Consider the following 13912-nt stretch of genomic DNA (forward strand, 5'->3'; position numbering starts at 1 on the left):
TTCTTGAAATATTTACTTGCCTCATTCAGTGACATCATGTCTTTTGCTTTCCTCTTGCCTTTTGGACCATTCTCTGGCTCCTTGGTTAGATAATCCTCCCACTATCTCTCAAAATATTGGAGATTTCCAGGGCACTGCTGTAGAAGTATCTCTCTTCTCAATCTACTCTCCATGGCTAATCTTATGCATTTCCCCAGGCCTGCATCCTGACCACAGCCCATCACTCCCAGAGCCTCACACCCAAACAGCCAACTCCTGGTCCTGATACCTTTACTTGTATGTCTCAGAGTTGTCTGAAACTGTATCTCTAAATTTGAGTTTACAGTTTGCAAACACATTTATTCTCTTTGTTCACCCTTCTCTGTATTTCAAATTTTTTCTAATTTTGTGCCTTAAAACATTTTGTGTCTGCAAAAGCATCACCGGTTATTAGCCAGGAAGTCAATTAAGCATCTTCTGAAAATAACAATAATTGGATCAAATTGTTCATTGAACAATGATGTAAAATAACTTAATACAATGCTTCCTTGTTTATGATTTTATTAAAATTATGGTAAATCAAAGTTAACAAAGCATCATCGTTTGAGTATATGAACCAAAAATATCACTTAGTTTCAGAAGGTTGCATTACATAAATCATTCATTATTTATTTAGGACTCAGATCCAGTTTGAAACCACCCCCCTCAACACACACACACACACACACACACACACACACACACACAAAATGACTGCACAACTCATAGCTGCTTATATTCATCACCAATGTCAATCACTGGATCATATCAGAAGGTGAATCCTACAGCATATTTCAAATGAGAATACATTGCCTAAATTAAGGAATCTGCTATATACTAAGTTTTCCAACTCCTAGTCAGTTTTTAAATATTAAAGGCAGGGAGACCTTCAAGATGGCAGAGGAGTAAGACGTGGAGATCACCTCCCTCCACACAAATACATCAGAAAACAACTACGTGTGGAACACCTCCTACTGAATGCTGGCAGAAGACCTCAGACCTCCCAAAAGGCAAGAAACTCCCCACGTACCTGGGTAGGGCAAAAGAGAAAACAGAGACGAAAGAATAGGGACGGGACCTGCACGTCAGGGAGGGAGCTGTGAAGGAGGAAAAGTTTCCACACACTAGGAAGTCCCTCCACTGGTGGAGATGGGGGGTGGCGGAGGGGAAGCTTTGGAGCCACAGAGGAGAGTGCAGCAACAGGGGTGCAGAGGGCAAAGTGGAGAGATTCCCACACAGAGGATCGGTGCCAACCAGCACTTACCTGCCCGAGAGGCTTTTCTGCTCACCCGCTGGGGCAGGTGGGGGCTAGGAGCTAAGGCTTGGGCTTCGTAGGTCGGATCCCAGGGAGAGGACTGCGGTTGGCTGTGTGAACACAGCCTGAAGGGGGCTAGTGTGCCATGGCTAGCCAGGAGGCAGTCTGGGAAAAAGTCTGGACCTGCCTAAGAGGCAAGAGACCATTGTTTCGGGATGCGTGAGAAGAGGGGATTCAGAGCACTGCCTAAATGAGCTCCAGAGATGGGCGCGAGCCGCAGCTATCAGCGCGGACCCCAGAGACAGGGATGAAACGCTAAGGCTGCTGCTGCCACCACCAAGAAGCCTGTGTGCGAGCACAGGTCACTATCCACATCTCCCCTCCCGAGAGCCTGTGCAGTCCCCCACTGCCAGGGTCCCGTGATCCAGGGACAACTTCCCTGGGAGAACACATGGCGTGCCTCAGGCTGGTTCAATGTCACGCCAGCCTCTGCCACAGCAGGCTCACCCCACATTCCATACCCCACTCTACCCCAGGCCTTAGTGAGCCAGAGCCCCCGAATCAGCTGCTCCTTTAACCCCGTCCTGTCTGAGCAAAGAACAGACGCCCTCAGGCGACCTACATGCAGAGGCGGGGCCAAATCCAAAGCTGAACCCCTGGAGCTGTGTGAACAAAGAAGAGAAAGGGAAATCTCTCCCAGCAGCCTCAGGAGCAGTGGATTAAATCTCCACAGTCAACTTGATTTACCCTGCGTCTGTGGAATACCTAAATAGACACCGAATCATCCCAAAATTGATGCAGTGGACTTTGGGAGCAACTGTAGACTTGGAGTTTGCTGTATGTGACTGACTGGTTTCTGCTTTTATGTTTAGCTTAGTTTAGCATTTAGAGTTTATTCTCATTGGTAGATTTGTTTATTGATTTAGTTGCTCTCTTCCATTTTTTTTTTATATATATAGTTTTTTTTTCTCTTTTTCTCTTTTTGTAAGTGTGTATGTGTGTGCTTCTTTGTGTGATTTTGTGGGTATAGCTTTGCTCTTACCATTTGTCCTAGGGCTCTGTCTGTCCATTTCTCTCTTTTTTTTTTTTTTTAGTATAGTTTTTAGTCCTTGTTATCATTGGTGGATTTGTTTTTTGGTTGGTTGCTCTCTTCTATCTTTCCTTTTTAAAATTTTTTTTATTACTTTTTAATTTTTTAAAAATTATTTTTTATTTTAATAACTTTATTATTTTTTCTTTCTTTCTTTAATAACTTTATTATTTTTTCTCTCTTTCTTTCTTTCTCCCTTTTCTTCTGAGCTGTGTGGCTGTAAGGGTCTTGGTGCTCCAGCCAGGTGTCAATCCTGTGCCTGAGGTGGGAGAGCCAAGCTCAGGACATCGGTCCACCGGAGACCTCCCGGCTCCATGTAATATCAAATGGCGAAAGATCTCCCAGAGATCTCCATATCAACACTAAGACCCAGCTCCACTCAACGACCAGAAAGCTACAGTGCTGGACACCCCATGCCAAAAAACTAGCAAGACAGGAACACAACCCCACCCATTAGCAAAGAGGCTGCCTAAAATCATAATAAGGCCACAGACACCCCAAAACACACCAGTGGATGCAGTCCTGCCCACCAGAAAGACAATATCCAGGCTCATCCACCAGAACACAGGCATTAGTCCCCTCAACCAGGCAGCCTACACAACTCACTGAACCAACCTTAGCCACTGTGGGCAGACACCAGAAACAACCTGCAACCTGTGAAAAGGAGACCCCAAACACAGTAAGTTAAGCAAAATGAGAAGACAGAGAAACACACAGCAGATGAAGGAGCAAGTTAAAAACCCACCAGAACAAACGAATGAAGAGGAAATAGGCAGTCTACCTGAAAAAGAATTCAGAATAATGATAGTAAAGATAATCCAAAATCTTGGAAATAGAATGGAGAAAATACAAGAAACGTTTAACAAGGACCTAGAAGAACTAAAGAGCAAACAAACAGTGATGAATAACACAATAAATGAAATTAAAAATTCCATAGAAGGAATCAATAGCAGAATAACTGAGGCAGAAGAACAGAAAAGTTACCTGGAAGATAAAATAGTGGAAACAACTACTGCAGAGCACAATAAACAAAAAAGAATGAGAAGAAATGAGAACAGTCTTAGAGACCTCTGGGACAACATTAAACACACCAACATTTGAATTATAGGGGTCCCAGAAGAAGAAGAGAAAAAGAAAGGGACTGAGAAAATACTTGAAGAGATTATAGTTGAAAACTTCCCTAACATGGGAAAGGAAATAGTCAATGAAGACCAGGAGTGCAGAGAGTCCCATACAGGATAAATCCAATGAGAAACATGACAAGTCACCTATTAATCAAACAATCAAAAACTAAATACAAAGAAAAAATATTAAAAGCAACAGGGAAAAACAAAAAATAACATACGAAGGAATCCCCATAAGACTAACAGCTGATCTTTCAGCAGAAACTCTACAAGCCAGAAGGGAGTGGCAAGACCTATTTAAAGTGATGAAAGGGAAAAACCTACAACCAAGGTGACTCTCCCCAGCAAGGACTCATTCAGATTCAATGGAGACATTAAAACCTTTACAGACAAGCAAAAGAGAATTCAGCACCACCAAACAAGCAATACAACAAATGCTAAAGGAACTTCTCTAGGCAGGAAACACAAGACAAGGAAAAGATCTACAATAACAAACCCAAAACAATTAAGAAAATGGTAATAAGAACAAACATATGGATAATTTCCTTAAATGTAAATGGATTAAATGCTCCAACCAAAAGACACACACTGGCTGAATGGACACAAAAACAACACCCTTATATATGTGGTCTACAACATACCCAGTTCAGACCTAGGGACCCATACAGACTGAAAGTGAGGGGATGGAAAAAGATATTCCATTCAAAATGGAAATCAAAACAAAGCTGGAGTAGCAATTCTCATATCAGACAAAAAGGACTTTAAAGGAAGACTATTACAAGAGACAAAGAAGGACACTGCATAATGATTAAGGGATCAATCCAAGAAGATATAACAATTGTAAATATTTACGCACCCAACATAGGAGCACCTCAATACATAAGGCAAATGCTAACAGCCATAAAAAAGGAAATCAACAGTAACACAATCATAGTAGGGGGCTTTAACACCCCACTTTCACCAATGAACAAATGATCCAAAATGAAAATAAATAAGGAAACACAAGCTTTAAATGATACATTAAACAAGACGGACTTAATAGATATTTATAGGACATTCCATCCAAAAACAACAGAATACACTTTCTTCTCAAGTACTCATGGAACATTCTCCAGGACAGATCATATCTTGGGTCACAAAACAAGCCTTGGTAAATTTATGAAAATTGAAATCGTATCAAGTATCTTTTCCGATTACAATGCTATGAGACTAGATATCAATCACAGGAAAAAATATTTTTGTAAGTAAAAAAATACAGACACATGGAGGCTAAACAATATACTACTTAATAATGAAGAGATCACTGAAGAAATCAAAGAGGAAATCAAAAAATACCTAGAAACAAACGACAATGAAAACACGATGCCCCAAAACCTATGTGAGGCAGCAAAAGCAGCTCTAAAAAGGGAAGTTTATAGCAATACAATCCTACCTGAAGAGATAAGAAATATCTCAATAAAACAACCTAACCTTATACCAAAAGCAATTAGAGAATAAAGAAAAAAAACCCTGAAAGTTAGCAGAAGGAAAGAAATCATAAAATTAGATCAGAAATAAATGAAGGAAACAACAGCAAAGATCAATAAAAATAAAAGCTGGTTCTTTGAGAAGATAAATAAAATTAATAAACCATTAGCCAGATTCATCAAGAAAAAAAGGGGGCTTCCCTGGTAGCGCAGTGGTTGAGAGTCCACCTGCCGATGCAGGGGACATGGGTTCGTGCCCTGGTCCGGGAAGATCCAACATGCCATGGAGCAGCTAGGCCCGTGAGCCATGGCCGCTGAGCCTGTGCGTCCAGAGCCTGTGCTCCACAACGGGAGAGGCCACAACAGTGAGAGGCTCACGTACCGCAAAAAAAAAAAAAAAAAACAAGAAAAAAGAAAACAAGGGAGAGGATTCAAATCAATAGAATTAGAAATGAAAAAGGAGAAGTAATAACTGACACTGCAGAAATACAAAGGATCATGAGATTACTACAAGCAACTATATGCCAATAAAATGGACAACCTGGAAGAAATGGACAAATTCTTAGAAAAGCAAAACCTGCTGAGACTGAACCAGGAAGAAATAGAAAATATAAACAGACCAATCACAAGCACTGAAATTGAGACTGTGATTAAAAATCTTCCAACGAACAAAAGCCCAGGACCAGATGGCTTCACAGGCAAATTCTATCAAACATTTAGAGAAGAGCTAACACCTATCCTTCTCAAACTCTTCCAAAACATAGCAGAGGGAGGAACACTCCCAAACTCATTCTATGACACCACCATTTCCCGGATACCAAAACCAGACAAACATGTCACAAAGAAAGAAAACTACAGGCCAGTATCACTGATGAACATAGATGCAAATATCCTCAACAAAATACTAGCAAACAGAATCCAAGAGCACATTAAAAGGATCATACACCATGACGAAGTGGGGTTTATCCCAGGAATGCAAGGATTCTTCACGATATGCATATCATTCAATGTGATACACCATATTAACTAATTGAAGGATAAAAACCATATGATCATCTCAATAGATGCAGAAGAAGCCTCAGACAAAATTCAACACCCATTTATGATAAAAACCCTCCAGAAATTAGGCAGAGAGGGAACTTACCTCAACATAATAAACTCCATATATGACAAACCCAAAGCCAGCATCATTCTCAATGGTGAAAAACTGAAACCATTTCATTTGATCAGGAACAAGACAAGGATGCCCACTCTCACCACTCTTATTCAACATAGTTTTGGAAGATTTAGCCACAGCAATCAGAGAAGAAAAAGAAATAAAAGAATCCAAATCAGAAAGAAGTAAAGCTGTCACTGTTTGCAGATTACATGATACTATACATAGAGAATCCTAAAGACTCTACCAGAAAACTACTAGATTAATCAATGAATTTGGTAAAGTAGCAGGATACAAAATTAATGCTCAGAAATCTCTCGCATTCCTATACACTAATGATGAAAAATCTGAAAGAGAAATTAAGGAAACACTCCCATTTACCACTGCAACAAAAGGAATAAAATACCTAGGAATAAACCTACCTAAGGAGACAAAAGACCTGTATGCAGAAAACTATAAGAAACTGATGAAAGAAATTAAAGATGACACAAACAGATGGAGAGATATCCCATGTTCTTGGATTCGAAGTATCAACATTGTGAAAATGACTATACTACTCAAAGCAATCTACAGATTCAGTGCAATCCCTATCAAACTACCAATGGCATTTTTCACAGAACTAGAACAAAAAATTTCACAATTTGTATGGAAACACACAAAAAAACCCCAAATAGCCAAAGCAATCTTGAGAAAGAAAAATGGAGCTGGAGGAATCAGGCTCCCAGACTTCAGACTATACTACATAGCTATAGTAATCAAGACAGTATGGTACTGACACAAAAACAGACATATAGATCAATGGAGCAGGACAGAAAGCCCAGAGTTAAACCCACACACATATGGTCACCTTATTTTTGATAAAGGAGGCAAGAATATACAATGGAGAAAAGACAGCCTCTTCAATAAGTGGTCCCGAGAAAACTGGACAGCTACATGTAAAAGAATGAAATTAGAACACTCCCTAACACCATACACAAAAATAAACTCAAAATGGATTAAAGACTTAAATGTAAGGCTAGACACTAGAAAACTCTTAGAGGAAAACATAGGCAGAACACTCTATGACATAAATCACAGCAAGATCCTTTTTGACCCACCTCCTAGAAAAATGGAAATAAAAGCAAAAATAAACAAATGGGACTTAATGAAATTTAAAAGCTTTTGCACAGCAAAGGAAACCATACACCAGATGAAAAGGCAACCCTCAGAATGGGAGAAAATATTTGCAAATGAAGCAACTGACAAAAGATTAATCTCCAAGATTTACAAGCAGCTCATGCAGGTCAATAGCAAAAAAACAAACAACCCAATCCAAAAATGGGCAGAAGACTTAAATAGACATTTTTCTGAAAAAGATATGCAGATTGCCAACAAACACTTAAAAGAATGCTCAACATCACTAATCATTAGAGAAATGTAAATCAAAACTACAATGAGGTATCACCTCACACCAATCAGAATGGCCATCATCAAAAACTCTACAAACAATAAATGCTGAAGAGGGTGTGGAGAAAAGGGAACCGTCTTGCACTGTTGGTGGGAATGTACATTGATACAGCCACTATGGAGAACAGTATGGAGGTTCCTTAAAAAACTAAATATAGAACTACCATAGGACCCAGCAATCCCACTACTGGGCATATATCCTGAGAAAACCGTAATTCACAGAGAGTCATGTACCACAATGTTCACTGCATTTTGTATTTACAATAGCCAGGGCATGGAAGCAACCTAAGTGTCCTTCACCAGATGAATGCATAAAGAAGATGTGCCACATCTTCTTGGAATATTACTCAATGGAATATTACTCAGCGATAAAAAGTAATGAAATTGAATTACTTTAAGTGAGGTGGATGGACCTAGAATCTGTCATACAGAGTGAAGTAAGTCAGAAAGAGAACAACAAATACCATATGCTAACACATATATATGGAATCTAAAAAAAAAAGAAAAGAAGTGTTTCTGAAGAACCTAGGGGCAGGACAGGAATAAAGACACAGATGTAGAGAATGGACTTGAGGACACGGGAGGGAGAACATTAAGCTGGGACGAGGTGAGAGAGTGGCATGGACTTATATATACTACCAAATGTAAAACAGATAGCTAGTGGGAAGCAGCTCCATAGCACAGGGAGATCAGCTCGGTGCTTTGTGACCACCTAGAGGGGTGGGATAGGCAGGGTGGGAAGCAGACGCAAGAGGGAGGAGATATGGGGATATATGTATATGTATAGATGATTCACTTTGTTATAAAGCAGAAACTAACACACCATTGTAAAGCAATTATACTCCAATAAAGATGTTAAAAAAAATTGTGTCCCACATGATCATTTTTCTCTGCATGCTTGTAGTCTTTAATAACTGATTTAGCTATCCTGGAAACTTATTCTCTAAATACTTGTATTTAGCCATCCTCACGTATTATTTTGCCAAGTTCTACTGACACCATCCATCGTCCATCAATACATTCAAAATTATACAAGGTCGATATCAGTCTTATGATCTCCCCACCTCCTGTGTATCAAATTTAATTGTCCTTTATAGGTCACTAGGGCCTCTTGTCCTTTTATATAAGCACACCTGTGTGCAGAGAAGCACAGCTCTGTTGCTTCTTTGGGAATTGGTAATGTCCAATTTACTGATTGCTTGGTGTGAGTGTGTATGTGTTTCACAGTAAAAGATAGTTTTATTCTAATTGATACTTCAAAAACCAATGTCATGATAATCAAGGTCGAAAAATATACATAGAGTTTATTATGTGGTTTTAGAAGAAAGCAAACAAATGGCACACCAATTCTAACACTAGAAAAATCAACAGTTTAGAATGATGCATGTTCAAATATCTCCTCATTAATGTATACCTTTATTTGTTCAAGAGTATCTTTTGGATACTCAACAACATTCATAGTTTGTTGAATAACTTTTATTATTTTACTGAATGGATAAGACATGTTTAATAAGTCACTCTTTCTAGAATAGTTTAACACTTTTAAAAGTCATTTGTTTCCTGGGCAGGGTTTGTGTGCACTTTATGTTCCCAGAATGCATGGGACACAAACCCTGCCTCCAGATATTAAATGAAATGACAAGAAATCCTAAAAAATAACTTGAATAAAAGTTAAAATGAAAAACACTTCTCTGGCCATCCTTTTCTTGTTTGTTTGTTTTCCTCAGTAGCCAATGCATTGCACTCCAAGTCCACTGACCCATCCTGATTCCAGCTTCCATAAACCTAAACATGTCACCAAGGAGGTAATTTCTCACAAACTACATTCCAAATTTTGACACAGTTCCTAAGAGCTATCCTGTAATATCCAGAAGAAATTTTAGTGGTTCTCATTTATTATTTTAGAGGAACAATCAGTGAGTGAAATCACTCAGCTTTCCGATCAATGCCATTGATGACTGATGACGGGGGACTTTTCGTGTTATTGGTCAACAGTATTATTTCATGTCCTGGCTCAATGTCCTCCACCACTTTCCTCATCAGCCCCTGCAACCCTGACCTCTCTTCCTTAAGGCGGCTCGATGTCTTATTCTCAGCCAATGATTTTCCCTTGTCTTAGGACCAAATCCATCCCCACTGTTAATAATGAACTATTTCATAGAAAAAAAATTAAAGCTATAATAAAGGAAACTCCTAAAATCCCCCCCCCACACACAGAGGCTTTGGTATTTCCATTTACTCTTAACTCTTTGCTTAGACAAGAACTTAATCAAATGAAGACCCTTAAACAGATAGTTATAGTTCAAGACCAAGATGATGGACTGTTAGATTATGTTTAAGGTCCAGTTAAATGAATATCTGAACATAAGATTAGGTCTAAAGATTAAAATAAAGGTCCCCCCCCCCCACTTCTTATTGCTGTGAGTAGAACAACTATCCATCTGGTTTCCCCAATCAGAGGCTGGGAGATATAGATTCTTACATTTTCCTCATTTGCCCTATTCCAATCAACTATCACATCCTGTAAGTTTATCTCATTTCTAAATATTCCTTTTCTCCAGCCATGCTGCTGCTTGAGTTCAGACACATACCTTATGACCACATGATAATTTCTTCCCTAATCCCCTCCATCAGTTGATACTTTACACTGCTTCCAGAGGGGTCCTTCTGACCCATAAACACAATTGTCCTCAAAAACTTTCAGCAACTCCCTAGAACTATATATCTCCAAGAATGGCAAACAAGAACATTCACACTTTGACACTGTAATTTCGTTTTTGGTCTTAATGTTGTCTCTGCATAGACTGGCTGTTCCTTATCTATTCAGAAGGTTTTTAACTCAAACTCAAAGCCTCCATTCAAGTCTACCATCTTCTTTAGACCTAAGATCCAAGTTGAAAACTATATTCACTGTGTTCCCTTGGACCCTTTCATCTTACTCCATTACATATGTTCTATTGGGCTTTCCTGTCTGTCTCTTAAACTAGACTGTATGTACTTTGAGGTTAGGGTCACCAACCAGTACGGGTCTATGTCTAAAATATGATTTCTATAAATTCTTGTGAAATACAAAATGAAGGAAGGAAGGAATAAGTGTCCTGATAACTTTGATTTCTTCTGTATTAGGATTTTTACTTCTCCCTTTACAACTTCCCAGTGGCTAAATTTGATTCTTAAGTCTCTACCTAGAGATTAAGTTCATTCTATCTGTTGTTAGACCTCTGTAGGGTTAACTACCTGTCTCTCTAGATCTCTGCTTACTGACTTCCTTTAGACTCTTCCCATGGCCGCTGAGCCTGCACATCTGGAGCCTGTGCTCCGCAACGGGAGAAGCCACAACAGGGAGAGGCCCGCGTACCGCAAAAAAAATAATTATAATAAAAATAATAATAATATAGTGCTGTGCTATCTAGGCAATAGTATCAATGCTGTACAGAGATGGTAACTGGGTATGAGGGTAGATAAACAAACTGGAACAAAAGTCAAAGTTATATTTAGGAATAGAACTTTTAAATATATATTCATATTATTATTTTTGCTCCTAAAAGCAACACGTGGAATTAATCATTTGAATTATCATGACTAAGAGGAGAATAATCATAAGGAGAGAGTAAGATGTTTCTTAGATGAGTCTCCTTTAACACCTTTTAGAAAGTTAAGAAAAAGTATGTCATAGTTGCAATGTAATAGAGGACATGTGGATTGGTAAATGCTAAATAATCAGGATTAAAAATCTGACACACAAAATAGGCTGCTTCGACTGCTTAATTAATGACTACAGATATCATATGTGGCCGACTATTGGAAGCATTAACACATGACATGAGATCCACTCAAATTGAACAAAATCTTTTGTCCTTATTTCTAATGGTAACAGAAGCTGAAGGGATTTGTTATGCCTGTGTGGATTCAGTATTTTTTAAAAGAATAAATAATTTAAATAAATATTCTGGGAATGCCGAATTTCAGCTAACTTTATACATATATAATACATATATATACACATAGATATACAGATATGTACAAACAGATATAGATAATTTTTAAATATAAAAAAATTCCAACATTATTCCTATGCCTGGTATTTGATCTGGTAATGAGTAAAGACTTCCTTTTTAATTTTCTTTTCCTTCCTTCCTTCCTTCCTTCCCTTTCTCTTTCTCTTTCTCCCTCCCTATCCCTCTCTCTCTCTCTCTTTCTCTCTCTCTCTCTTTCCATGAACTTTCATGTAATGAAGTTCCTGATAAGTCTTGTGTGTCTTATATCTTCGGTAGGGATTTCCCCAAAGACAACCTAATTCCAACACTTTTCTTTGTGTGGAAATAAATGTTATTCCATGGTAGGAGTAACTGAAAAATAATTCTGAAGAGTAGTCTTTATAGGAAATGCATTGTTTTTTCTGTATCTGCTGCCATTACCCTGCTAAATTCTGGCATCACTCTGTTTAACTCTGTTAAAACTTAGACTTAGTTTGGTTTTTTTTGCTTTTGTTTTTTTGTTTTTTTTTTGCAGTACACGGCCCTCTCACTGTTGTGGCCTCTCCCGTTGCGGAGCACAGGCTACGGACGCGCAGCCTCAGCGGCCATGGCTCACGGCCCTAGCCGCTCCGCGGCATGTGGGATCTTCCCAGACCGGGGCACAAACCCATGTCCCCTGCATCGGCAGGTGGACTCTCAACCACTGCATCACCAGGGAAGCCCTGATTGTTTTATCTACTCATTCATGACATGAAATCATCCCATCTGTAGCAAATAGGATATTTCAATGATTAGGTTCATATAGATCTTTTTCCCTGACAGATCAACCACTAAATTAGCACTGTATTTTGGTAAGCTTATTTAGGATACCTATCCATTTTTACAAATGTTGAGAAACAAAATGAAAATTTGTATCCTAATGTTTTCTTTAAAAACGTATATAAGCAGATTATTGTTAACTTTCGATCCAAAAAGCCTGATTTGAAAGTATTTTGTGTTTTCTCAAAGTGCTTGCATGTGTTGTGGCATAGTCAATTTCTGAGATCCCCTTTAAAAGACCACAATGCGAAGAAGAATGAAGCATTGAAAAGTGAGATTTCAAATTAGAAAAACAAATCCTGGATTATAAATTAATGTCTTTTTCTGAGTCTGACCTCTGTTCTGGATTCCTACCACAGATATTGTTAGGTGTTGTGACTCAAGGTAAATGTTTGTCTCTTTCATAAGCTTTTTTGGCAAACATCTAGCATCTGCTTCCGTATTAATACAGAGAAGGAAGTCTGTGCATGTGTTGAGGGGGCAGTATTTGTTTCATGTAGCTCCAATGAGAACCTTAGGTAAAGATCGTAAAATTTTGAAATCATCCTGTTTGACAAACGTCCAACATGATACATATGTTAAGGCAAAGTAAAGTATGATTTAATATATTAAAAAAAATATGGACAGTAGTGTCAAATCTAAGCCTTCCCAAGCATTAATTTTGTTTAAACATTGCAAAAAATTGTTTTTGATGTCAGTAAATAAGAAAAAACAAGACTTTGATGTTGTGGGTGGATATCTCTATCCATCTTTCTTTGTTAAAGTTCCAAATGTTACTACAATAACAATGTTCATTTGCCAAAGGAGACTATTGTGATAGGTACACAAAGACTTTTGTCATTAGAGAGAAAGAAGCAAGAAAGCATGGAATTGACTTTGTGGATTAAAAGGGACAAACTTCTTTTTTTCTGTGTAAGTGTTCCAATGACAAATTTTAAATGAGGATTATTTTTTAGGAGGGTCTGGGAATCTTTGCTCCCATGCTTTGTCTCCTTAAATTATATTTCACAACGACATATTTTAAAACCTAGAATTACAGTGGGATTTTATTCTGTTTACTTATTTTTGTTTATAACTGTCTATTTCCACACATTCATTAGACCTATGTTAAGACAGATCAAACATGATAAGCCTTATTAATACTCTTCATTATTAATTAAATCGTAATGAAATTAGATTAGTAAATAAGAAATACAAAATCAATTTTCCTTTAATACATTTATTTAACATCTTTACTGGAGTATAACTGCTTTACAATGGTGTGTTAGTTTCTGCTTTATAACAAAGTGAATCAGTTTTACATATACATATATCCCCATATCTCCTCCATCTTGAGTCTCCCTCCCACCCTCCCTATCCCACTCCTCTAGGTGGTCACAAAGCACCGAGCTGATCTCCCTGTGCTATGCACCTGCTTCCCACTAGCTATCTATTTTACATTTGGTAGTGTATATATGTCCACACCACTCTCTCACTTGGTCCCAGCTTATCCTTCCCCAAACCCGTGTCCTCAAGTCCATTCTCTACATATGCTTTTTTTTTTTTTTTTTTTTTTTTTTTT

This window comes from Aethalodelphis obliquidens, unplaced genomic scaffold, assembly GCF_003676395.1.
Source record: "Aethalodelphis obliquidens isolate GAN/ISIS:26980383/991018 unplaced genomic scaffold, ASM367639v1 scaffold23, whole genome shotgun sequence".
Classification (NCBI taxonomy): Eukaryota; Metazoa; Chordata; class Mammalia; order Artiodactyla; family Delphinidae; genus Aethalodelphis; species Aethalodelphis obliquidens.